Source organism: Opisthocomus hoazin, chromosome 8 (genome assembly GCF_030867145.1).
Source record: "Opisthocomus hoazin isolate bOpiHoa1 chromosome 8, bOpiHoa1.hap1, whole genome shotgun sequence".
NCBI classification, from domain to species: Eukaryota; Metazoa; Chordata; class Aves; order Opisthocomiformes; family Opisthocomidae; genus Opisthocomus; species Opisthocomus hoazin.
The window spans coordinates 37,385,096-37,410,658 of NC_134421.1; positions in this window are offsets into that span (position 1 = coordinate 37,385,096).

The following is a 25,563-nucleotide window of genomic DNA, read 5'->3' on the forward strand; positions in this document are numbered from 1 at the left end:
AAATGTTAGGACATCTGATTAGGATGCAAAACTAACTTTACAGAGAACAGCGTTTATTGCTATTAAAGATTAACATATTATGCAGGAGATAAAGTAACTGTCCAATGGACAAGTGATCTTTCCAAAACTTCAGTACAGTATCAAGGTATGTGTTAACAAACACTGTATAGTGAGTAAACACTGATAATGGGTAAAAGTCAACAGCATACAATTCCTCTTGGGCTGTTGATGTTGGGCTAAACGAAGTCAGTAGGACTCCTTTGATGGACTTGACCAGGTTTTGAAACATATTCAGAATTATGTAATAATAAGCATAAGAAGTTCCAGCTGAGCATGAGGAAGAACTTCCTTACTTTGAGAGTGTCAGAGCACTTTAACAAGCTGTCCAGAGGGGTTGTGGAGTGTCCTTCTCTGGAGATATTCATAACCTGCCTGGACGTGGTCCTGTGCAACCTGCTTTAGGTGACGCTGCTTTGGAAGGGGGGTTGGGGTAGATGATGTCCAGAGGTCCCTTCCAACCCCTACCATTCTGTATTTCTGTGATTCTGTGAATATGGAGCTTCTGTTAGGTTAAATACTGTTATAGTTACAACATACAGATCCTCTTACCTGACCTTAACTGTCTGAAGATTATAACTTTTTTTGTTTAAAAATAGTATTTTTTGCTTCCTCATCATTCAACAGAGCTAGATAGACATAATTAGAATATCCCCATCCTAAAGGAACTGCAGTTGACCATAGACTACTTCTACATGAATGTGCTGGAACAGACCAGTAGCGAGGTTTTGAAGCAAGTCCCCGACTTGTCTCTGCTTCCTGTGCACTGGCTCAGTTTGCAGAACAGTTTGGAGAGCAAAAGTTTGATTCTTTTCTGAGAGATCTAAATGCAAGCCTCCAGTCTGGGCATACATGAAAGTGCTCCTACTCTTCCTGGAAGCAAAGGGTCAAAAACAGTGACTTATATTTCAGATAGGTTCAAGACGTGTGTGGCACAGACATGATCCATTGAGATATGCTCCAGACTAAGTTTAATCTGAAGAACCTCTAAACTGCATGTAGCGTAAGCATGTGGGCCTGACCACCAAGTGCTTTGAAATGCTACTGTACCAACTTGTGTCTTAGTATAGATATAGATATGTAAGACTATATTGGACTCTAGTTAGATGAGATAGAGCTCATATGAGATGAACTTGTATACAGTTGGTTCATAATAGAAGACTTCAACACTGATAGGGAAAAGAAAGTTTTTGCTAAAAACATTAGTTCTCATTATAATGTTGGGAAAGGGGTGAGTTTGTTGTTACAGAACACATTTGCAATCTTGTATGCAGAGCACTGGAAAGAGAACTGAGATCAAGACACCCCTGTTACCCAATATATTCCATATTTGAAAGGGGTAAGTTAACCCATGTTTGAGATTTAAGGAGATGGGATGAAGCATGCTGGCTATACTGAAAGTGCTTCTCCTCATTCCAGTATTTCATAGTTCTTAGAAGATGAAAGGATTTCTGCTGTCTTTATATTTGCACTGGCTTTAAGAAATGCTGATCAGAAAATATTATTTTTTCCCACAAAAACTTTCTTAAAAAGAATTATCATGATAGTATTTAAATTTTCTTGACATCCTATGGAAAATAAGATATGAGTTTTGTTAGAAATTTAGAAGAACTGAGTTTCAGCTTTAAACTGAAACTTACAGCTTTTCAGCTTATACCAGTTTTCTTGCTTTATAAATCCTGTGTATCAGCCCTTACTATCGAGACAAACACAAGTTTGCTTTTGGTCAAGGTAGATTCAGTGGACTCAGCTGATACAAAAGAGGAGTCATAAAGCTTAGAAAACATTTTAATAAATTAATTAGTGAATTTTATAGAAGGCAGGTTGGTGTGAGACAAAAAGATTAAAACATTTTATTTTTCTGATAGTATACTTATTTTTAAAGTCACAGAAGTAGTAGAGTTTATCTGACCAAAATACTAAGGTACGTGCTTGGAAGCACATATGTGTATTGATAGAGATATGTGTATTGATAGAGATTGAGTATATGTTAGTAATATAAAAATTTTTGCTGTTTAAATACATTTGAAAGGTCTCTTTAAAAAGAAATACAAATTTTTAGATTCTCAGAATGCTTATTTTTCAACATTTTGAATTTAGTCTTATTTAGAGTCATCTTTCTTCCACAACATGTCTGTCTTATGCAACCAAAGAATTTCAAAATTGGAAAAATAATTCGATCATCTACATCCACTCTCAACTTTTTCCTGTTTTTTTTTCTGGTTTTTTTTAGAGCATGCTCTTTGGGTTTTTGTCCAGATTTAGTTTAAAAATTTAAATCAAATGTGATTCTTTATCTTTAGATGACAATCTAATAATCGTAATTACTGTTACTCTATCTGAGTAAGACAGTTCACCATGTGCCTAATTTTAAGCATTCAAAAAGTGTCATTGACTTCAATCAGATTGTTAGACTTAACATTATGCCCATGTTTAAATGCCTTGTCAACTCAGACTTCTACCATGATGAGAAACCTTGTCAGATCAGACAAAGGAAAAATAGATCCTGACCTACATCATTTAAATATGTATTAAAATTAACAATGGTCTTTCCTGAAAGTATCATGCAACATGACTAGTAGTTTCTAAACATGTGTTGATGTGCACATGCAGTAAAAATATCACTGTCAACCTTAAACGAAAATTGTTGCTGATTGTTATAAACTTGCTGATTATTATAGTTAAACTGAGGCTAAGGTTTAAATGAAACGTTTCAAATGAGCGTAGTGCATAACTAGCTTGATTTTTAAACAGTGTTAGCATACATCACAAAATCCTTTCAGTAGTTAACTACTAAACCTGAAACGCGTAATCAAATTTTAAGTGTGTGTTGGTATACTTGGGGATCTGTATCAGTCTAGTAAAAAAACATGCCAACTGATTGAAATGATAAAAAAGAATATTTAGGGTGCATAATAAAAGCAGGAATAAGGAGATCAAGGACTAAAGGAATATTTTATTACATTTTTAATACTCCCAATTAGTGAAAACAGTCTCTATGACTTATATCACAGATTCACAAGGAAAAAGTTCCTGAGTTCTGTTTCACTGTCTTGAACACCACATTTCTGTGTATTTGTTATAGATGTCTATAATTTTAGTGTCTTCTGAAAGTCCCCCACTTTATAAGGGTTTTTTTTCCTGTGAAAGGCAAGCGAATAAAAAGTCAACCAGTCAGTGGTCATTCCTTTAAAATTTGGAGGTTTGAGCTGAACTGGGTACTGAAGTATGGATTTTGTAGTCAAAGGTTTCTGCAGTGTAATTTCCTTAAAAAAATAAAAAAAAAGACAGAAAAGATCACAGAATCACAGAATCACAGAATAGTAGGGGTTGGAAGGGACCTCTGTGGGTCATCTAGTCCAACCCCCCTGCCGAAGCAGGGTCACCTACAGTAGGCTGCACAGGACCTTGTCCAGGCGGGTCTTGAATATCTCCAGAGAAGGAGACTCCACAACCTCCCTGGGCAGCCTGTTCCAGTGCTCCGTCACCCTCAGAGGGAAGAAGTTCTTCCTCATGTTCAGACGGAACTTCCTGTGCCTCAGTTTGTGCCCATTGCCCCTTGTCCTGTCACTGGGCACCACTGAAAAGAGTTTGGCCCCATCCTCCTGACACCCACCCTTCAGATATTTGTAGGCATTTATAAGGTCCCCTCTCAGCCTTCTCTTCTTCAGGCTGAACAAGCCCAGTTCCCTCAACCTCTCCTCGTAGTGGAGATGCTCCAGTCCCCTCACCATCCTTGTGGCCCTCCGCTGGACTCTCTCCAGTAGCTCTTCATCCTTCTTGAACTGGGGAGCCCAGAACTGAACAGAGTACTCCAGATGAGGCCTCATCAGGGCAGTGTAGAGGGGAAGGAGAACCTCCCTCGTCCTGCTGGCCACACTCTTCTTGATGCACCCCAGGATCCCATTGGCTTTCTTGGCAGCCAGGGCACACTGCTGGCTCATGGTTAACCTGTCGTCCACCAGGACACCCAAGTCCCTCTCCGCAGAGCTGCTCTCCAGCAGGTCCACCCCAAGCCTGTACTGGTGCATGAGGTTGTTCCTCCCCAGGTGCAGGACCCTGCACTTGCCCTTGTTGAACCTCATCAGGTTCCTCTCTGCCCAGCTTTCCAGCCTATCCAGGTCACGCTGAATGGCAGCACAGCCTTCTGGTGTATCTACCACACCTCCCAGTTTGGTGTCATCAGCAAACTTGCTGAGGGTACATTCTAACTCTTCATCCAGGTCGTTGATGAAGAAGTTAAACAAGACTGGGCCCAGTACTGACCCCTGAGGGACACCACTTGTCACCAGCCTCCAACTAGACTCAGCGCCGCTGATGACAACCCTCTGAGTTCTGCCATTCAGCCAGTTCTCAATCCACTTCACCGACCACTCATCCAGCCCACACTTCCTCAGCTTCCCTAGGAGGATATCATGGGAGACTGTGTCGAAAGCCTTGCTGAAGTCAAGGTAGATAACATCCACGGCTCTCCCTTCGTCTACTCAGCCAGTCATGTCATCGTAGAAAGCTATCAGATTGGTCAGGCATGATTTCCCCTTGGTGAATCCATGATGACTACTCCTGATAACCTTCTTTTCTTCCACTTGCTTGTTGATAACCTCCAGGATAAGCTGCTCCATCACCTTTCCCGGAATGGAGGTGAGGCTGACCGGCCTGTAGTTCCCTGGGTCCTCCTTCTTGCCCTTTTTGAAGATTGGAGTGACATTGGCCTTTCTCCAGTTCTCGGGCACCTCTCCTGTCCTCCAGGACCTCTCAAAGATGATGGAGAGTGGCTCAGCAATGACATCCGCCAGCTCCCTCAGCACTCGTGGGTGCATTCCATCGGGGCCCATGGATTTGTGGACATCCAGATCACTTAAGGGATCCCTCACACAGTCCTCCTCGACCAAGGGAAAGTCGTCCTCTTTGTAGGCTTCTTCTCTTACCTCCGGGGCCTGGGATTCCTGAGGGCCAGTCTTAGCACTGAAGACTGAAGCAAAGAAGGCATTCATTAGCTCTGCCTTCTCCGCATCCTCCGTCACCAGGACACCCGCCTCATTCAGCAGCGGCCCCACGTTGTCCCTAGCCTTCCTTTTGCTGCTGATGTAGTTGAAGAAGCCCTTCTTGTTGTTTTTGACATCCCTTGCCAGCTTCAATTCCAGGTGAGCCTTGGCCTTCCTCGTCGCAGAAAAGATTTTTTATTATGCATTCTGGGGAATTAAATAATGCTACTGGTGAAAAACAAAGGGTCTTAATTTGCCATTGATGGCAGTCTGGACTTGCGATAGCAATTCATTCAGCTTGCGTTCATCCACTGTTAGCTTGAATCCAGAGCTTGGCAGAAAATGCAGAGAAAAAAAGGGTTGGAACAATCTGCTTTTGTTAAGGGGCCTTATCTGGAGGTAATACAATTGGGTGAAGCAGAAAATTCATACAATAGACAATTTTCTAAAAGATAATCTGTTTAACGAGCATGTATTTGTTGGAGGGGTTCTTATAGTTAGTAACAGATGGGAAAAGTGATTGGGAAGGATAAAGAGGTGGGGTAAGAGAATGAGATTGTGGGACATGTGACGGGGTAGATGGCAGGGTAGCTGAGAGATGAAGTAAAGGAAAAGGCTGGCAGACCTACTTGCCCCTGTTCAGCAGTGGAAGTCTCACTCTATCTGAAGTGTCTTTCTCTGCTGTTAGATATCCAGGGTCTTGCTCTTGAGGTCCCTTTTTAACAGCGTTCCATTTGGAACTGCTTTGAGTGAAGTTAAATGCTACTTATTAAAAATATTGGCAGCAGCTTGACAGACCTTGCCTTCTAAACAGAACTTGAGGGAACTGTACACAGTTTAGACTGCTCTCAGTTTTACCAGAGCAGACAAGACTTAGTCACAACACTGGGAATTTATTTTGCCCAGAAATCCTACTGTTGTTACAGCCACTTCAGAAAAAGAATGTCTGTGGACATTCCAGTAAAAACCAGCACAGAATATTTGGTTATTTGAGAGCTGTACTTACCTCATAGTCAGTATACTTTTCTGGCAGTCCTTCAGCAACACTCAAATGCTTTGCCATGGAAAAAATCTCTAAAGTAAGCCTATAGTCAGTAAGCTACAATAAGGCAGCTCTCCAGAGAGAGTGGCTTCCTGCAGTGGAAGGGCAAGGTGTATCCAGGTGCTAGCAGTAAATTTTTTTTAAAAAAAAGTAATCTCACTTATTTGATCATCCACAAAAGGTTTTCAGAGAGATACATTTTATTTTGCCTGAATGAAATTTAGACATATGCGGCTACGCTTTTGCTTTTGGCTATATTATTAGCACATCCTTTAGGCAAAAGAGAGGAAGGCTGCTTTGTATTTAGGACAAGGGAAGAGACTGCTTGTGGCTCTTCCTGCAGATACCCTGCACTAGCATCCACTCTTGACTTACCTAGACGTTGCAAGGCTATGCAACCAATGTGGCTACACAAAGTTAACAACAGAGGGGACCAAAACTGTTCAGCGAGCAACAGATCTAGTGAGAGAAGACTGCTAGAAAAAGAGAGATCATTACGACGGAAACTGTCAGGGTAATCATATTATGAACACCAGCTGAGGCCATAAACCTGTCATTGAGGAAAGGGTAAACGGAGGAAGGCTGTTTATCTGGGTGCGTAACAGAATAGTGATGGAGAAGATAAAGAAAATAAGTTAAAAGTGAAGGAGCAGATACAATTAGGGCTGTTCAGTTGTGCCTTTTGGCAGCCCTGTGCTTGATCACTGCAGCTCAGAGTAGGAATTTTTTACTTTGATCATGTCTGTCTAAATAATAGAATCAGAAAGCGCCTTGAGCACACTTACTAACAGAAGTGACTTTTTGGCTTGCCCGTGCCTTAAAGTCATTGGCCTAATCTTAAAGTCATCTTGCCTAATCTTTAGCAAGAAAGACATCTGAAATGATGAAAGTGACTTAGATCTTACATAGGGTGAACCATCTTTTGGAAGTGCTCATTTCCCTCTAACTAAAAGAGAGCTGCAGATAACAAAGCTAGTAAAAAAAGAGTCTCAGGTGCTTCAAGGTATGTGGGATTAATGAGAATGATAATATCTACAGCTGGTGCCCTTATGTTTATGGCTATCTATCTGAGCTGTGTTCTTGAAAAGTGCTTAGCCTCCATTCACTTTTTTTTTCTTTGTAGTACCTCAAAATCTTTGGTGTTAGCTATTTACACGTTGGCCATATCAGAGCCAGCAGAAGATGATTATCCCTGCTGGAGTCTTGCCAGAACAAGAAGGCTAACTTCACTTCATGTGGAAAAAGAGACAACTAGCAGCCAGGCTTTCATGTGATGCTAGTCCTCTTGTGCATAGATATAAACAGGGGATACACGAATGAGGTTACAACTATGATCACAAGGAACTGCTGATCAGGGTATGCACAAATACTATAGCAAATAATTTTCTTATGTGAGACTTTCAATCACTGTTGGAAACTCCATGACTGACCCAATCAGCCTTTTTTATCTCTTCTGTTCCGTAGAGATGGTGATCATTTGTGAGGCTCCTACTCATTACTGTCAGAGCATAGATCACAGTTTATAAAGCATTCAGCAGCTTTTGATATGAAAAGAATGGTTAAATCCAAGCTTCAGCTAATAACTTATTTTCACCTAAGGTCTGCTAAATAAGCAAAGCATAAAATTAATTACATTTTAATTAAATTTCTGAAGTTAATCACTGTAGAGAGTCACTGATAATATAGCACGTGGGGGGCAGTAGATAACAGATTACAACACATTGCAATGAAATGGAAGTTTGAGAGGATATTAATTGACATAAAACTAGGGAGAACCTAACTTTTGTAAGTAAACTCTGCTCAGATGTAGTCAACTTCTTTACAGCCTCACTGTGGTCAAATTACAAAATTTCATGCTGCTGAACTTTCCTAATGTTTGTCACAACATTACAAAGTAATATAAAATGTACAGCCCTTTAATTCCAGAGTTTTGATGTTCTGCCAGTAGGATATGTTTATTTCTCATTATTTTGAGTCGTCTTTGCTCTTTATGTGGAAAGTTGAGTGCTTTTTCCAAGACTTAATCATTAGTCAGGTATTAGCTGTGTACCGAAAAAAGAAAAAAGCAACCTGATAAATTTAAATGTACTTTTCATCACTTAAACTAAAATAGCAGTAAAATGCTTACACTACAGTATAACAATGACAGGCATAAAACACCTTTCATTTTTTACCTATGTATCTTGAATTCTGTGTTCTGTTTTTACTGTACTCTTGTGTCCACTGTATAACTTTTCTTTCTTTCTTGACTTTATTCTTTTTTTCTTTTTCTTTCTGTCTGTTAGCAGCCACAGTGATAGCTGCTATATCACAATTATCTATACAGTTCACTGTTCCTACCTTTTTCCAGCTTAGCTCCTTCCTCTAGTTCCTCCTCTAGTTTGCAGATGTACTTCATTTTCCTCAGTTTGGTCATACCTCTAGTTATGTTTCTACCATTCCTCTTACTACATCCTTGAGCCGTTTTTTCTCAAACAAAATCTAAAATGCCTGGGTTTCGTGCTTTCCTTGGTACTCTAAGATCTTTTTGGAATCCTAAAGAGGCCCCACAAGGTGACAAAAATTACAAAATTGGTGGCAGCATAGTATGTTTCCCTAAGTTGTTGTCCTTATGTGTTGTGCTACATTAACATCAACGACAGATTGAATTTAAAGATAATTTCTACTTTTTTTCTGCAGTATGTCAATGTGGCCAGGTTAGGTGATAAACTAATGCTAAAAGTTCCCATTCATTTATTTGATTCTTATGATGTCTTCAACAAGTATGTCTTTTATTTTGCCTCAAACTTTGCCAGTCACCCAGGTGCTTTGCAGGTGCCCAGTTTCCAGCTGGAGTGGGACCTGTCACATACCATGACCAATATTGCTCTCCCATTTTGATGGGAACCTGCTTTCCTACTTTCTTGAATTATCCAGCAAAGAGCTTAGAAGGATGCCAGAGAAACTCCTTTCCCGTATGTAAATTTGGTTTAGATGCCTAATGTATGTCTGTCACGACCAAACAGTATTTATTGCATGAATGCCATTCATCTCCTCTTGGCTAAAATTTACTAAATACATGCAGTTAAAACCTATCTCACTTTTGTTTCTGCAAATGGAAGGTCTCGGTCTTTTAAAACAGATGCAAGACAATTTTAATTGATGCAGTTGGATGAAAGCAATTGAGGATGAGTTGATGGAAAGGTCAAGTAGAGTATTCTTTGTATGCTTACTCATCCAAATGAGTGACTGCACCGAAATATGTAGATCAATGGGAACATTGAAGCTACTTGTATTTTTAATGAGTAACCTACCACAAGTATCTTCTTACTATTACATTGAAAGAGGAACTTCTGTGACTATGGATAGGCTATTAAATTGCATTATTTACTTCTCAGCAAAGAAGTGACCACAAATATATCTCTGAATATCAAACATAAAAGCAGTATGTGCCTATCTGGTATGAACTTGTGTATACTAACGAGCTTAGCTCTTCTCTGTGAGCTGCATTATCAGTTGCTGTTTGATTTGAAAGCTGCTTCTGAGCATCTGAGCACACACAATTGCTGATTTTCCAAGATATCCAGCAACGTACAGAACATGCCAACTGTAAGAAAGGAGACTGAACAGTCCACTCTTGAATGCAAAGCACTTATGAGAATATCAAATCAGGTAGACAAAAAGAGATTGAGGGGTGAAAATACTACATTGGCTAAAAAGACCATATGTTGGTTCCTAAAGCTGTTAATTTAAAATTCATTTTTTAGGAATCCTCTTTTCTGTAGAAGCTGTATATGGTGTCTTTGCGGTTTCATTTGTATTACTAGAAACTCAGAGTTTTTGAAAATCATGTTTCTTTTACTTCTGCAATAAAATAAGGATTTTTACATAAAAGCCTAATTTACTGCACTGATTTACTACCAATTTCTAGAAGGAAGATCAAGACTTTTTTTTAGATTTTGTGTCTGATTTTAGACGGTAATTTCTACTGAGTCATACTCATCTGTTCCATTTTAGATGCACATATCTGTATAGAATCAAATGAGGTTTTTCACTCACTAAATCAAAAACAGGAGATTAATCTCTGGCTGCAGAACGCTTTATGACAAAGAAGTTCAGATAATCAGAAGGAAGGAATTTGCAGGAAGCTCCATACTTGAGTGAAGGGTTAGGCTGATGTTTATGTTGTGTGGCTTTTGCTGAAGATATATGTAAAGCAGCTTCTCAGAATGTAACAATTTTTTGCTTTCCTGGACAGAAATATGTATGCCTGTGTTATACAGACACGTGTATCTGCAGTGTGCCAGAGTTATCAAATATGTTCATACTGTCTAAACAGTGCAGGTGGAATCCTGTTGCATAAAAAACTGTTTTTAACTTCCTTCTTTTTTCTGTTATACAAAATATATATATACATCTTTGCACATATTTCTGTTCTTCTGCTTATGGCAGCAAACCTGTATCTTTTTGTGCTAAGGGACCTGTCTGGTCACAGTGTGTCAAGTACTTTGTCTTTCCAACATTTGTGCAGATCTTTGCTGAAGAAACGCTGTAGAGATTCAGGGTTTCCTGGATGATTCACAGAAGCTGTGCATGTGCTCTATCAGTTCAGGTGCTGCATGTGTTCTTGTTCCAGTAAGCCAATATCCAGCAAGCCCAGAGGAGTGTTCAAAGCTCTCACAAGTTTCAGATGGGATTTCCAAATGGAAAAGAAGAACATGGAGAAGTCTTAGTGCAAGTGCAATGGGACTTGGAGTTCAATTTGAAACAATTAATTAGACACCTTGTGTGTTACGCTCTGTTGGTTCTTTCATTCCATCTTAGTCCTGTTTTAGTTTTCAGAGTGAGTTCCGCTGTAGACCTAACCTTTCATTCCTTTTGATGATAAATGGAAAGAACAGAATGACTCAGCTACCAGGTTACTTTGTTACTTCTCATAACAAAGTTAGTTGGTTATATCTGAAAAATCTCTTCTTCACAATGAAAACATTGTAGAATATTGTGAATAATGAAACTGATTAAGTTATACTGAAAGAAACTTCCTTTTTGAGCTTTGAAAATATTAAGACAAACATAGAATCTACTTCCTTAGGGCATGTAGATGGCTTGGTAGAAACGGTAACTGAAAACATTGATAAGAAGCAGAATTCTAAATAATTTAAAGATTTTTTTTAATAGAAGAGATATTCAGCAAGTACAAAAAAACCCCCAGGTCACACTTAAAAAATGTGCTTGTTTTTCAGACTGCTATGTGCTAATTTATGTAGTCATTATTTATAAGAAGCTTATAATTTATTTCAGTGTCATAAGACAACAAGATAGGATCTGAATTAATATGTAAAAAAGAGAAAGAAGTAAGAATGGAAAAGGCCTAGTAAATAGAAAATGTAGAGTGATACAGAAGGAGTATACCCTCTGAATATGAGAAGGAGGTTACAATTTGCCTTTGTTAATTACTAAAATTATTTAATGTTGAACAGTTTCTGTCCATAACTTTGGAAGTTTTGACCCTAAGAGCTCTACCATCTTCTCGGCTCATTTTTGCATTGAACGGGAAATTTCCTGTAGGACTTTAGAGAAGTGTCTTATTAAAGTATTTGTGATCGTAGTAAACCTTTCATCACTTGTTTTAATTAATGTCATTATCTCATTTAATCCTGAGGAAGACAGCTTCTGTGAGGAAGATCTATAGCATTTAAGATAAATAGAATTACAGGGAAATTTTTTGAAAGTGATTTTAAAAAGCTTCAGAAAGTTAGAAATAAAAATATCTTACTAGAAGTAATGTGTTAGATGTTGAAAAAAAAAGAAGAAGAAAAAAACTAATCGGTGTTGAAAATTCACCAGCAGATTTTAACAGGAACTGGAGTAGGAGCTACATGACTAATGTCTATAGATGAAGATTTTAGCAGGACCAAGGATTTATCAGGAGAAAACAATCATTTAAAACACGTAAAAAGTTAATTAAATGTTTTGAGTGTGGAGTTTTGGGAATATTTCTCAGTCGTCCTTTAATTAAGATGAGCCAGTGTACATGTTTTTCCAGTTATAACACATCTTCATTGGTAGAGGGAGTAGCGTCTGTCAATAACAGATATTTATGAAAAAGGAGCTGTAGGAAGTGGGGGACTGTGTTTACGGGTGTCTGCACATAATTTCAGTAAAACCAATAAATATACAAGTTGGAGATTACTCAGCTGACTTTATATCTTCAAGACTTCATACATTTGAAAAGGCTGAATTTGGGTCTCTGAAGTCTTCACTGAGATGGGAACATGTAGCATTAACTCTATAAATGCTATCCTTGTATCTTCAAACATTAAGTGGAGAAAATGCATCACTTGCATGGTAGTGTCTGATATGACCATCAACAAGGATTGCTACCTAGCCCAGTTTCTCTCGGGTCTCCTTTGAGAACAGTGTTCTTAGCTGCTGGTAAAACACAGTAGTCCGAGGTCAAGAAGGGTGCAGGCTGAGTGAAAGACAAAAATAATGGGAAGGGACATCAGAGTCCCTTAGTGCTGAAGGAACAGGGAGGTTCAAATTTTTAGTGAACTCTGTATACACAAGTAAAGCAAGAATTCAGCAGTAACCCTGTGGTTGGAAACATTTTTCAGGACACAGAGTGCAAAGATACCAAGTGAACACACTGTTGGACAGAGGATGGCTAGCAAGAGGAACTGTTCCGGAATGATATGACTCCTTTTTGCTGACCTTTCTTTATAAGGAAGCTGAGAATGCCCATTATAATTCAGAAATTTAGATGCCGATATTAGTGCTTAAGAAATTCCTTTCATTTTCTTTTTCTGTTTTGCCTTAATAGTACTTACTGTTAAACATGTTTGTTTGACTGATGGAATATTGATAGACTAGTCTCTTACTGAACGGTTGAAACAGTGCACAAATTTTCATCCTTTATGGAAAGGTAAGCATGTGCACAGTATCAAGAAGCTTACTAGCTTGATTTTTGATATACAAAGGATAAAACTATATGCAATATATTAAGGCTTAAAGCAGGATGGGAAGTGAAGTAGCAAACTTACTACTTTTTTTGTATGTCCTTGAAACCTTAGGGGTAGGAGGTGGGAGATATTGGAGAAAAAAGTATAATAAGTTTATAGATTTTGAAAGTTTTTCTAGCAAATGTAGTTACAAAACTGGTCTGGAAACCCTAGAGATTTGTGAACAAAATAATTAAAAATATTAGAATCTATGGTTTTAGCATTGAAAGGTGGTACAGAAAATGCTAGTTTTAAATAGTATCTCAAATACCTAAAAGGAGTACACTTTTTACTATGAGACAAATTAATCTGCATGTACGTTTTTCAAACTGGCTATAGAATGTAGTGGAAGGAAAGCTCAGATACTTCAGAAAAATTACTCCTGATTGATCGTAGTCTATTGCAGGCAAATGATCCTTGTCATCTTTATTATCACCAGATGCAGGCTTGAGAGTTAATGTTACTGTATGGAATACTGTAGTGATCTGCTTCTTTTTGCATTAAACCGACATGTTGCTGTTGTCCAAATGCAGAAATAGATAGATGTTTTCCTTATTAGGCACAATTAGATTTCCATGTTCGGTCTTTGCAGATGGTTGGTGTGCAGGTGGCATACCATGCAGTTTGGTTACTTGGAGTTGGTTGGTGATCTCCTGAGGATCTGTGTACGATTAACATGCGAAAACAAATTCCATCTTGAAATAATTTGGACTATGTGAAAGAATTCTACTATAAAATATCATTTTCCCAATGCTTGTATTTGACATCAAGGAAGATTATCTCGCTACTAAAATAAGTACAGTACATATCTTTAAAAAAAGCCTTCATTTCCCCTTACCCTTCTATCTATTTTCCACATTTCAAGGGAATTTGTCCTTGTGATAAGAAATAGATGACACAAGACCATTGTTTTTCTACTTGTTTGTTTTATAATGAAGCTAAAACTTCACTGGTGCAAAGACATCTGTTTTGTCATCTCAGCTTGTGAAAAGGGTTTCAGGTTTCAGTAACTTATTCAAGTCCGCATCAGAAGTCTGAGTTTAGGTCAGACAATAGAATAAAGATCGCCGTTTCCGTGGCTGCTCACAAGTAAGATTCAGGACTCATTTTCTCCCTGACACATAAGGTGAAAACTGCAGAGCTTTTCCTGCTTCTGTCTTGCTAAGAACTGTGGTTATTAACATTGTAACACATATAAGGAGTCATTGTCCATGATGACCTTTAGAAGGTGTACAAGAATGTGTGTATGATTGCTCACTGAGGCATGGAAGTGTGAAATTCAATAATTTACAAGTTATGAATTTTTATTTTGCTTACCAGCTCGCTCTTGTAGACACTAAGTACAACATTTCTCCAAAGAATTATTGAAATTAGTGTCCCATCCTTATCACCACAATCTCCTCCTTCCTAGACGTGTCTCTTTTGTGGCCTGCCTGTCACATTTCATGGAAAATACATCCCTGGATATGTTTTTTCTCTTTCAAGGAGAGGAGTTCTGTGAAGTTTAAATTCAACAAGGCTGTCACAGGAAAGGGCTGAGGATAAGAAGGAAAAGAAGAGTGTTCGTGAACAGTTACATAGAATTTCATGGAGTTAAAAATGACAAAAAGACATCTATAAAAATTTAATAAGAATCCTGTGGAAACCACTCTAAAACCTTGCAGACCTTAACAGAGAGTGTTGTGTTCTACACTGCCTCACTTTTAACCATATAGTAGATTGTATTCTGATATTACACTAAGCTACTAAATGTTGCAAAAATAGTTTACAAACTCGAGAAGGAGTGGACTCAGATAATTATGTCCCAAGCTGTGCAGAGTAACTTATCACATGGGTTTGGGAAATTAATTTGTTTTCTTAAATTTATTTGTTTTCCTGTTACATTGCTGTCCTTTGTCGCCACTAAACTTACTTGAGAAACAGGTGCCAAAAGTGGCTGCGCCTTCCACATTAAACTGATGGTTATTTGGGGCAGCAAATAATTGGGGTAGTAAAAGATTTAGCAATAGCAGATGATGTGAATAATTGTGAGGGATGTGGAATGAACAACAAACCCTATCGCAGACATGCAGTTAACTGGATTCTACCACATCCAAGGCTAAACTAGTCATGTCTTGGGAGTAGCTTGAAATTAGTTGCTATATTTAACTTTCAGGAGCTCAACTGACAAACAACTCATTCCAGTGTCAGGAATCTTTCTAACAATCATAGTTATCATTTTTCATGGTGCATAATTCAGGGTCGGTGCTTCGTACGTTCAATTTTAGTAAATGGATAAATAAAGACAGAATCACTGTTTTTATAGAGACAGGCATCTAAAAGACTAGTGAGAATAGTGCAGAATGCCATTATTGGTACATTTCTCTTGCTTCTCTTGTACTTCATGTGTTAAAAAGCCTCTTGATTCTTGAATGTGAAGAGAAACACAATACAGACCTACCGCACCCCGAACCTTATATGTTTTTCTGCAAAGTAAAGGTACAAGTTAAGAACATGCAAGAAGCAATAGGAAATAACAAATGAGACTCAGTGTACAGTGTAGCTTAAATTATGTTATCCAGACTTGGCTGCTGGTTTGGGGGTGTTCATTGATGCTGGGGTTCTTTTGGTCTCTGCTGCTATATGCATGAATCGCAGTGGATCTCCTGTTATAAATCTCCACATGGACCTATAAGCTTGCTTTATGTCTAACTCATCAGCTGGTTGTGAATGACCAAAACTTGCATGCTGCAAGACAGTCCCTACTCTGCAGAACTTGCAGTGTCTCATGTTGCTGAAATAGGACAAGATATCCTGGAAGACGGAGAAAAAAATCTACATGGACGTATGCAAACATTCATGTATTCACCCTGTCTGTGCTTTGAGTAAGATGTACGTGAAATATGTGCCAGACTGTGTCATGCTGACTCTGCTAGCAATGTTAGTAATGCTTTGTGACCTTACCAATACACTCCATCTCTCAAAAGACTGCTACCAGCACTCTTTTCTACTTCAAAAGTGAATATAGCCTTCCAGTGTTAAGTCAGCCAGGACAAAGCAGCACGAGATACAACTGCATAGCTTTTCTAACACAGTTTATTAAATAGTGATGTGGCCAAAGGTTTTGAAACAGAACACACATTTTACATTAGATGTCTGTATCATCTGATACACACTAGAAATACCTGACATTTTGAATTTATAGAGAAAGATGGTATCAGAAGAATGCTGAAAAGAGTAGGCTCAATAAGTAGCTTTCAGTAATAAAAAGTATACCACTACTTTCAGCTGGAATCTCAAGAAAATCTGTAGCATAATGGATCATGAAATAAAAGTCAATACACCCCAATTCTTTTAGAACACAAGACCTCAGTCAGGGCTTCAGAGCTGTTGTGTGTTTTAAACTGTCATCTACCCATTTTGGAAACTGTAACACCACCATTTCACAGAAAGTCTAAGATTCTTTACAAAACTTAAAAAAAGTATTCTTTTTATGATTTATATTATTCTACAAAGTGCTATGTGTCTTACAGAGTTGCACAGAAAGAGAAGGGTCTACCATTTAAATTTACCATGCATGTTTCATGACTATGAAATTCATAATATGTTTTTTAATTGAAGAAGCAAAAGTGTACTTTGATTATATATGTCTCAGATTTATCAAAGAATGAAGTCTGGTAAAAAAGTTGGAGAAAAATGGAGTAAAAAAATTACAGTTAAGGATTATAACTCTTAGAGGATACAAGGACAACAAAAGAGAAGCCAGACTTTGCTTTGATTTTTCTGGGCTCAGACCAAGAAAAGAATCAGAATCGTAGAATGGTTTGGGTTGGAAGGGACCTTATATATCATCTAGTTCCAATCCCTCTATCATGGGCAGGGACATCTTCCACCAGACCAGGTTGCTCAAAGGCACATGCAGCCTGGCCTTAAACACTTCCAGGGAGTGGGCATCCACAGCTTCTCTGGGCAACCTGTTCCAGTGCCTCACAACCCTCTTAGTAAAGAACATCTTTCTTTTATCTAATCTAAACATACCCTCTTTCAGCTTGAAGCCATTACCCCTCGTCCACTACATGCCTTTGTAAAAAGTCCTTCTCCAGCTTGCTTGTAGGCCCCTTCAGGTACTGAAAGGCTGCTACTAGGTCTCCCCAGAGCCTTCTCTTCTCCAGGTTGAACAGCCCCAACTCTCTCAGTCTGTCCTTGTAGGGGAGGTGTTCAATTCTTCTGATCATTTTTGTGGCCCTCCTCTGGACTCGCTCTAACAGCTCCATGTCTTTCCTGTGCTGAGGGCTCCAGACTTGGATGCAAGACTCCAAGTGGGGTCTCACCAGAGTGTAGTAGAGGGGCAGAATCCCCTCTCTTAACCTGCTGGCCATGCAGCTTTTGATGCAGCCCATTATATTGTTGGCCTTCTGGGCTGCGAGCACACATTGTCAGGTCATGTTGAGCTTCTGGTCAACCAGCACGCCTAAGTCCTTCTCCTCAGGGCTGCTCTCTATCCATTCTCTGCCCAGCCTGTATTTGTGCTTGGGATTGCCCTGGCCCTTGTGCAGGACCTTGCACTAGGACTTGTTGAAACTCATGAGGTTCACACAGACCCACTTCTTGAGCTTGTCCAGGTCCCTCTGGATGGCATCCCATCCCTCAAGCATGTTGACTGCACCACTCAGCTTGGTGTCATCTGCAAACTTGCTGAGGATGCACTCAATTACACTGTCCATGTTGATGACAAAGATGTTAAACAGTGCTAGTCCAAATACCGACCCCTGAGGAACACCAGCTGTGACTGATCTCCCACTTGGACATTGAGCCTTTGACCGCAACTCTTTGAGTATAACCATCCAGCCAATTTCTTATCCATCAAGTTGTCCATCCATCAAATCCATGTCTCTCCAATTTGGAGACAAGGATGTCATGTGGGACAGTGTCAAATGCTTTGCTCAAGTCTGGGTAGATGACATCACTTGTGCTTCCCTTATCCATCAATGTTGTAACCCGGCTGTAGGCAGCCACCAAATTTGTCAGGCACAATTTGCTCTTAGTGAAGCCATGTTGGCTGTCACCAATGACTTCCTTATTTTCCATGTGCCTTAGCATATTTTCCAGGACGATCTGTTCCGTGATCTTGCTGGGCACAGAGGTGGCTGGCCTGTAGTTCCCTGCATCATCATTTTTACACTTTTTAGAAATGGGGGTTGTGTTTCCCCTTTTCCAGTCACTGGGAACTTCACTGTACTGCCAGAACTTCTCCAGTATGATCTGTAGTGCCTTAGCAACTTCACCTGCCAGTTCCCTCAGGACCTGCAGATGCACCTTGTCAGAGACTGAAAGGGGTAACGTGTTAATGCCTCAAAAATTGTGGTAAAATAGCTGCCTCAGCCCCTGGGGCTGTCCTGCAAAAGGCTGTTCTGAGCAGGCAGGACAGTGCCCACCCGCAGTGGGGAGTCTGCCCAGCAACAGCAGACTGCAAAGAAGGAGCAAGGTAACACAGGATAGGCAGGGTGGATCGGAGGATATGCAGTTCCGTGTTTCTGATGTGCCTTACCGAAATATGGGCAGAGGTCATATAAAGTTCATTTGAGGAAAGGGCTTAAGATCACCTAAGAGACCCCTCACAATGTCTTCCCTCCACTGGGGCCTGCGCAGAAGATCATGAACTTTCTAGAACAACTGTCATATAACTCACCAACAGGTGTGATTAAGGGCAGCTACTAAGTGATAAAAGACACATCTGCAAAGAGCCTGGTGAGCACCCGCCACCAGAGAATGCCACGCCTGTCGTTGACACACCTCATCAGATCCCATGGACTTGTACACCTTCAGGTTCCTTAGATGATCTCGAACTTGATCTTCTCCTACAGTGGGCAGTTCTTCATTCCCCTAGTCCCTTCCATTGTCTTCTGTGAATTGGGTTGCATGGCTGGAGCACTTGCCGGCAAAGATTGAGGCAAAAATGTCATTGAGTACCACAGTCTTCTCCATATCCCAGGTACCCGTGTCTCCTGCTTCCTTCTAAGAGGGCTCACATTTTCCTTAGCCTGCTTTTTGCCACTGGTGTACCTAAAGAAGCTTTTCTTGTTGCCCTCGATGTCCCTGGACAGACTGACTTCTGTTCGGGCTTTAGCTTTCCCAACCCGATCCTTGGCTCCTCGGACACTTTCTCTGTATTTCCCCCGGGCTACGTCTCCTTGCTTCCACCCTCTGTAGGCCTTCTTTTTGTGCTTGAGTTTGTCCAGGAACTCCTTGTTCATCCATGCAGGCCTCCCGGTGTTTTTGCCTGCCTTCCTCTTTCTTGGGATACATCACTCCCGAACTTGGAGGAGGTGATCCTTGAATATTAAGCAGCTTTCATGGGCTCCTCTTCTGTCCAGGGCTTTATCCCATTGGTAATCTACCAAGCAGATCCCTGAAGAGGCCAAAGTCTGCTCTCGTGAAGTCCAGGGTAGTGAGCTTGCTGTGCACCCTCCTCACCGCCCTAAGGATCTTGAACTTCACCATTTCATGGTCAATGCAGCCAAGGCTGCCCTGGAGCTTCACATTCCACACCAGCCCCTCCTTGTTGGTGAGAACAAGGTCCAGCATAGCACCTCTCCTCGTGGGCTCCTCTATCACTTGGAGAAGGAAGTTGTCATCAACGCAGTCCAGGAGCCTCCGGGATTGTTTATGCCCTCCTGTGTTGTCCCACAAAGAGATACTGTGGTGGCTGAAGTCCCCCATGAGGACCATAGCTTGTGAACATGAGGCTGATCCTATCTGTCTATAGAGTGCCTCATCCACTCAGTCTTCCTGGTCGGATGTCCTGCATCAGCACCCCCTTACAGTGTCACCTGTCCCTGCCCCCCTTTAATCCTGACCCATAAGGTCTCAGTCAGGTCTGCATCCATCCTGAGGCAGAGCTCCATGCACTCCAGCTGATCATTGACATAGAGGGTGACAATCCCTGTCTGTCCTTCCTAAAGGACCTATATCCTTCCATTCCAACACTCCAGTTATAGAAGCCATCCCACCAAGTCTCCGTGATGCCAATACAACCATAGCCCTGCAGGCATACGCACGTCTCTAACTCCTCTTGTTTATTCCCAATCCTGCATGCGTTTGCATAGAGGCATTTAGGTTGGGCCCCTGATGAAGCTAACTTCCTGGCTGGAGTGGCTGGTGTTCTTTTGTGCTGCCTTTCGGGTGCTCTCCATGCTCTGGGCATCTACTGCTGGCACTGGCATCAAACTGGTAACAGTGGGATGGACTGAGGTTCGCCTCCCCCAGCAGCTTTAGTTTGAAACCCTCTTAACTAGCTAGGCTAGCCTATGACTGAAGATTCTCTTCCCTTTCTCTGTCAGAAAGAAATAAATTTTATACCTTTTACAAGTTTCAGTGCAGCTTCATTTTAAAGTGAAGACGTTAAAGCAGTCTGTGGAAAATTTTCTCACTGATTACACACATGGCAGAAGTGCCAAACATTGGATCTTGAAGCTTCTGTGCAAGTTTACTGCTAAAACCTGGGGTTCCAGCTCTGCAATGAGCAATTTAACAGTGAACCTTCTACCCAGAAGCAGACCACTAATGTTTTAGGCTTTGAGGGTCTGCATTTGCCATGTTCACATACAGGGTTAATATTTTTCCATTTCACACTTTTTCCGTTTGTATCTTAATGAAAATCTTCTTTATCAAAAGCAATTTTGCAAAATCAAGATAAATATTTAAACATCTCGGGAGCAGGGTTTGACACTCCGACTATTGAGAATAATGGCTAAACTTAAGTTCATTCAGATCTGCTTTAATAGTGGTGGGTTTTTTTCTTTTTAAAATGTCCTTTAATACTTTACAAAATTCCTGTAAAAGTTTCCAGTTAATAGTACCAACGGACAATTTTTTTTTTTTTTGCATTAAATTTTAATGCTGTAAACATTTTGTTGTCTAAAAAAGGATTTGAATAATGCAAGAAATGTTCTGTACACAGCACATTTTCAACTGATTTCCGCTTTTGGAGGAGAAAAATAAACTTTAATTTTCTTTGACTAGAATATGCTGCAATGGGCCAAGTATGACTATTTGATTAGTTAGATAAATTGCAACTTTTTTTTTTCTTGAGAAAGTCTCACTGCAAATCTTAAAAGGTTACCTTGTTATTTCTAAGTTTAGTCAATTGTAAAATAAATTACCTATATTCACTCACATGCTGGTTTATCATTCATACACATGCTGCTTTATAATAGGAGTGGAGGAAAGGTTGCACATACTAAGGATTCTGTATTTCAAATTTGAGAAAAGAATAAAAGATGCTGGCTCTTTGAAAATTTAATGCACATCTCCTACCACCATAATGATGTCTCTTGGAGTTAGTCCAAAATGTATAAAAGAAAATATTTGACTTTTTTTCACTAGCACCTCAAAAATTATTCTACTAAACCTTATAAATGCTGTATACATGAGCACACAAAGAGACATGCATGAATTTATATAACATAGGTATTACTATTGTTGCTGTTTTTGTTGTTGTTGTTATTATTATGTTAAACGCTCTAGGCATACTGAACTTCAACAGAAACATGAATGCTGAACTGGTATACCAACATTTCCATATAGTAAGCAGTATCTCTAGAGCAGAGGCTCCCTTGTACTTACTCATGTGAGTAGTTTCAGGGATGTTAGTGGTACTACACTGATAGGTAAAGAAGCAGGACTGTGTAATTAATTTTATTTCCAGCTCTTGAGATTTCAGACTATAATTCTAAGTTCTGTAAGCAAACATCTTCCTTTCCTTTACTTCTTTCCAGGCTAACTGATCAGAGTTGCTTTGGGGATTGGCTGTGTGCCCGGTTTCCACAAATGCCAAAGACTCCTGCACATTGAGTTAATTAAAATTGACTGCTTGTCTTAGGCAGAAGAAACAGACTAAATTCTGCCTTGTTCTAAAAAAATGATTGAACAATTTAGGTAAACAAAATAACTTGCTACTAAGCTAGAGAATAAAAATCATGTATTACTTTGCCTTGAAAAAACAGATTATATTTTTATTTTGTTTTTACTGCTACCTCAAAGGCTTTTTCTTTCTATTTTCTTTCTTTACTCTGCTGCAGTGGATTGTAAATTGTTATATCTGTGTATCCCAAGGACAGGAAGATGTATACCAAACGAAGTAGACAGGCAGATTTTACAGACTGAAGTTACGAATGACAACAAAGAGTCTAATGTTGAAGGTGTTTAAACCTCACAAGTATCTCCTCTTTTGACTGAAACTTCCCCAATGCCTAGTATGACTTTCTCACTTAAGATCACCAAAAATGCTGCAGTCTACGCAGCTCAGCAGCTACCACATGCTTAAGAACAGCCAAGTACCAAAGGTCTCCAAAGGACATTTAGTATACATTTCATAAGAACAACTGACTGACATTGACAGTAGAGCTCTCAGTGAACTAAACATATGTTCTAGATTTATAGCATTCATGCACTCCGGTTCAATGTCTTCCTCAGGCTAAGGGGTTAAAATTCACACATTCCTGAAGGTGTTTTTAATTCTAATGTATACTGTGGGCTAAAGTTAGCAAGGGGAAGCACTCCTTACTTCTTCTGCTCCTCTGCAGGAAATACTATGTGATTCATAGGAATATATAGAGAGGTGAAAGAAGAAATTGGTGGGGAGTGAGAAGCACTAGAGAGTACATTATGCTATATTTCATCATTTACAATGTTCATAAATTCTGTCTTTGCTTCAAGAGGCTCTTTTATACTTTTTAGTAAGCAACCTTCTGGGGCAAAAAGGATGAACAGACTTGACAAGAAACACATAATTGACTATTTCCCTGATGAGTACCCACCCCACAAGGTTACGGAGTCATGTGCTGGGTGTTTCTAATGGGTCTTGAATTCTGCTTTGTGTGGTTGTGAATCTTCGTCTGGCAGACAAAGAAGGTTTCCGAACAAAAATGGCCTATAATTTGTTAGAGCATTCTTCAAGGGGAAAATTACATGAGTTTGGTGGTAGATGACATTGTGTCATAGCTTTATTTTAAAAGAAAAAGCTTTGGTGTTTGAAAGGATCTGTCTCAAGAGAGAGTTCTAGCCTCTGAATATGAAATGAGCAGAAGTGTCTCGTTATGTGGCTAACTCCCCAGCCACTTCTTTGGATTTCCTGTTGATTTTATACATATGATTTCCCCAGCACATTAGCTGTTCTGGCTCAGAATCTGGGATTTTAGCGTCTCCCTGGGGATGTACCAGATGTCCTCAAATCAATATACACCCTCAAAACAAATTTTTTAAATAGTGTATTTTTGTGTTTTCCCAAGAGAGTTTGATTTAAAAGCAGAATTTTTTCTTGTATTTATTCTAAAATAATCCCTTTGTCTACTAACTGACATTACTGCTCTATCTACATAACTGTGACAGTGTAGAAATGTTTCGAATCCTGTTCATGAGAGCAGTGTGATATTAGTTTTCCCTCTTGGAGTGATCTGAGGGTCTAAATAGAACTGTTAAACAATCCCGCTACGTTATCCACAATACAAGCCATGGAAGTAGTCAGGCTGACTAATGTTAGCCTAGGAATGTTAATCTCTCTGGTGCTGTTTCAAGGCATGGGCTTATAGACCTTAGGAACCAGTTTGCAAGGAGAATCCAAGAGTTAGTTGCTCATGTGCAGGGGGTCTGTGTTTATGTACTCAGCTTTGCAAGTGCAACTAATCTGAACATATCAGGCTCCCAGCACAAGAGAAATACACTTTATCCACAATTATGCTTTTCTTTTTCAGATCTCATTGTGCCTGTGCTCTGATATCTGTACCTCTAGCCCAGGTGATAATGACTCAAGCAGGGTCAAGTGGTCAAGCAGGGTCTCAGTATGTGTCCTGACAGTCAAGGAGTTTCTGTAGAGGTGTGATTTTGTACCAGCTTGGCTTTAGCTTGGATGGATTTTTTTTCTCTTCAATTAATTCCTTAGCCTTGTCCATACACAAGTGGTAGCTGTCTTCTCGTTGACTCTATTAGCAATGTGGTTTCTCACGTTTCAGTTTTATATGTTAACATCAACTGGAGAAACAGGTTTAAATTGCTGCACATGCGAAATGTGTTTGCTACATGTGCCCTTGCTTTAATTAAGTGGTGCCAAGCCACAGGCATTAGGACAAGAGCAAGGGTAGATCAAACTGTTACAGGTATGTTCTAGAGTACTGTCAGCATATATCTGATTTGGGAAATTGACAATTAGTTCAATTTTGCTATAGCTTTAGTTTAATTTCGTTATATAACTTTGCATCTATGTTAAGGTAAGAGTTAAACACTGTTAATTAATTTAGTTCTGCTCTTTGTAATCTTGCTAACAAGGACTGTTGTGGCTCAAATGTAGCTAACAAGGACTGCCTGCAAGACAGACGAAGAGAAACAAGGACTGATAACCAGAACTTTGTAAGAAGCAACTCTCTAGCTGAAACTGGTTCTATGGTTTGGGACTCAGCCAGCACAGACAACTCAGGAATTTTTGAGCCAAAGGTGAAAGTACACAGCGAGGAAGACTACGAGCCTTCATCCAGAAGACCCCCACAGATGACCACCAGACGACACTGCGCAAGTGCTAAAAGGGGGTGGAGTATGATAATGAATTCCTAGAAATAATTACAATAGTGCAGCCTACTTAGATAAGCTTTGTAACAAATAGGTGCATGCTTCATGACTCGGTGTGCAAGTTAGGAGGAGCGATCCCCCTTGCACCCGGCGCCGCAATAAACATACCTGCTTTATAACTCTCTGAGTTGTGAAGTTTGATTCGCACGTCATATCAGACTGAAGTTTCTACATTGCAGGTGTTAGAAGCAAGCCCAGACAAACACAAAGTAGAGGCCCCACCTTGTTTGATGTTCTTGTGCACAACTTTGTGTATACATGTATTGTCCTGGGCGTCCTGGCTTCTTAAGGATAAACTGGAATCTTATGCGGCTTCTTAACAATTCACAATTCATAGAGATGTGCTTCTGGTCTGAATCATTTAACTCATCCCAGCCAGTCCAGGGATAAGAATCTCCCTGCAAGAATATTAGTTTTGAGAATACTCATTTTAGCTGCATGGCTTGGTGTCTTTCAATTCAAGTACTACATGAGTTAAACTCTTCAAAAGGTGATGAAAAAAGATTCTAAAACTATATTTATATACGTATTTTATAGAACATGGTACAACATCAGACCTGGTTTATGGATAGGAAAGGGAAAGAAGAAAAATTCCAGTTCTGTTTAAATACGTGCTTTCCTTTCAGAAGCACTGTGTTTAAAGAAAGTTTTCTGTAACAGCTGATATAAATGAAAGAGTTGCTGCTCACCATTTACATGAAAGTAGAGTTATAAAGTAGAAAAAGAAAAAATCCCATTTCAAGGAGGAAGGAAATTAAGAGAGAGGAAAGGGGAGTGAGAGTGGATGGAAAGAAAGAGAGAACAAGTAATTTTGGGAGGGACACTGGGAATATTGTACGCACAGTGTAACATAGAGATATTGCTTGCAGAGATTTGTGTCCTGTGAAGATTGCTTTGTACT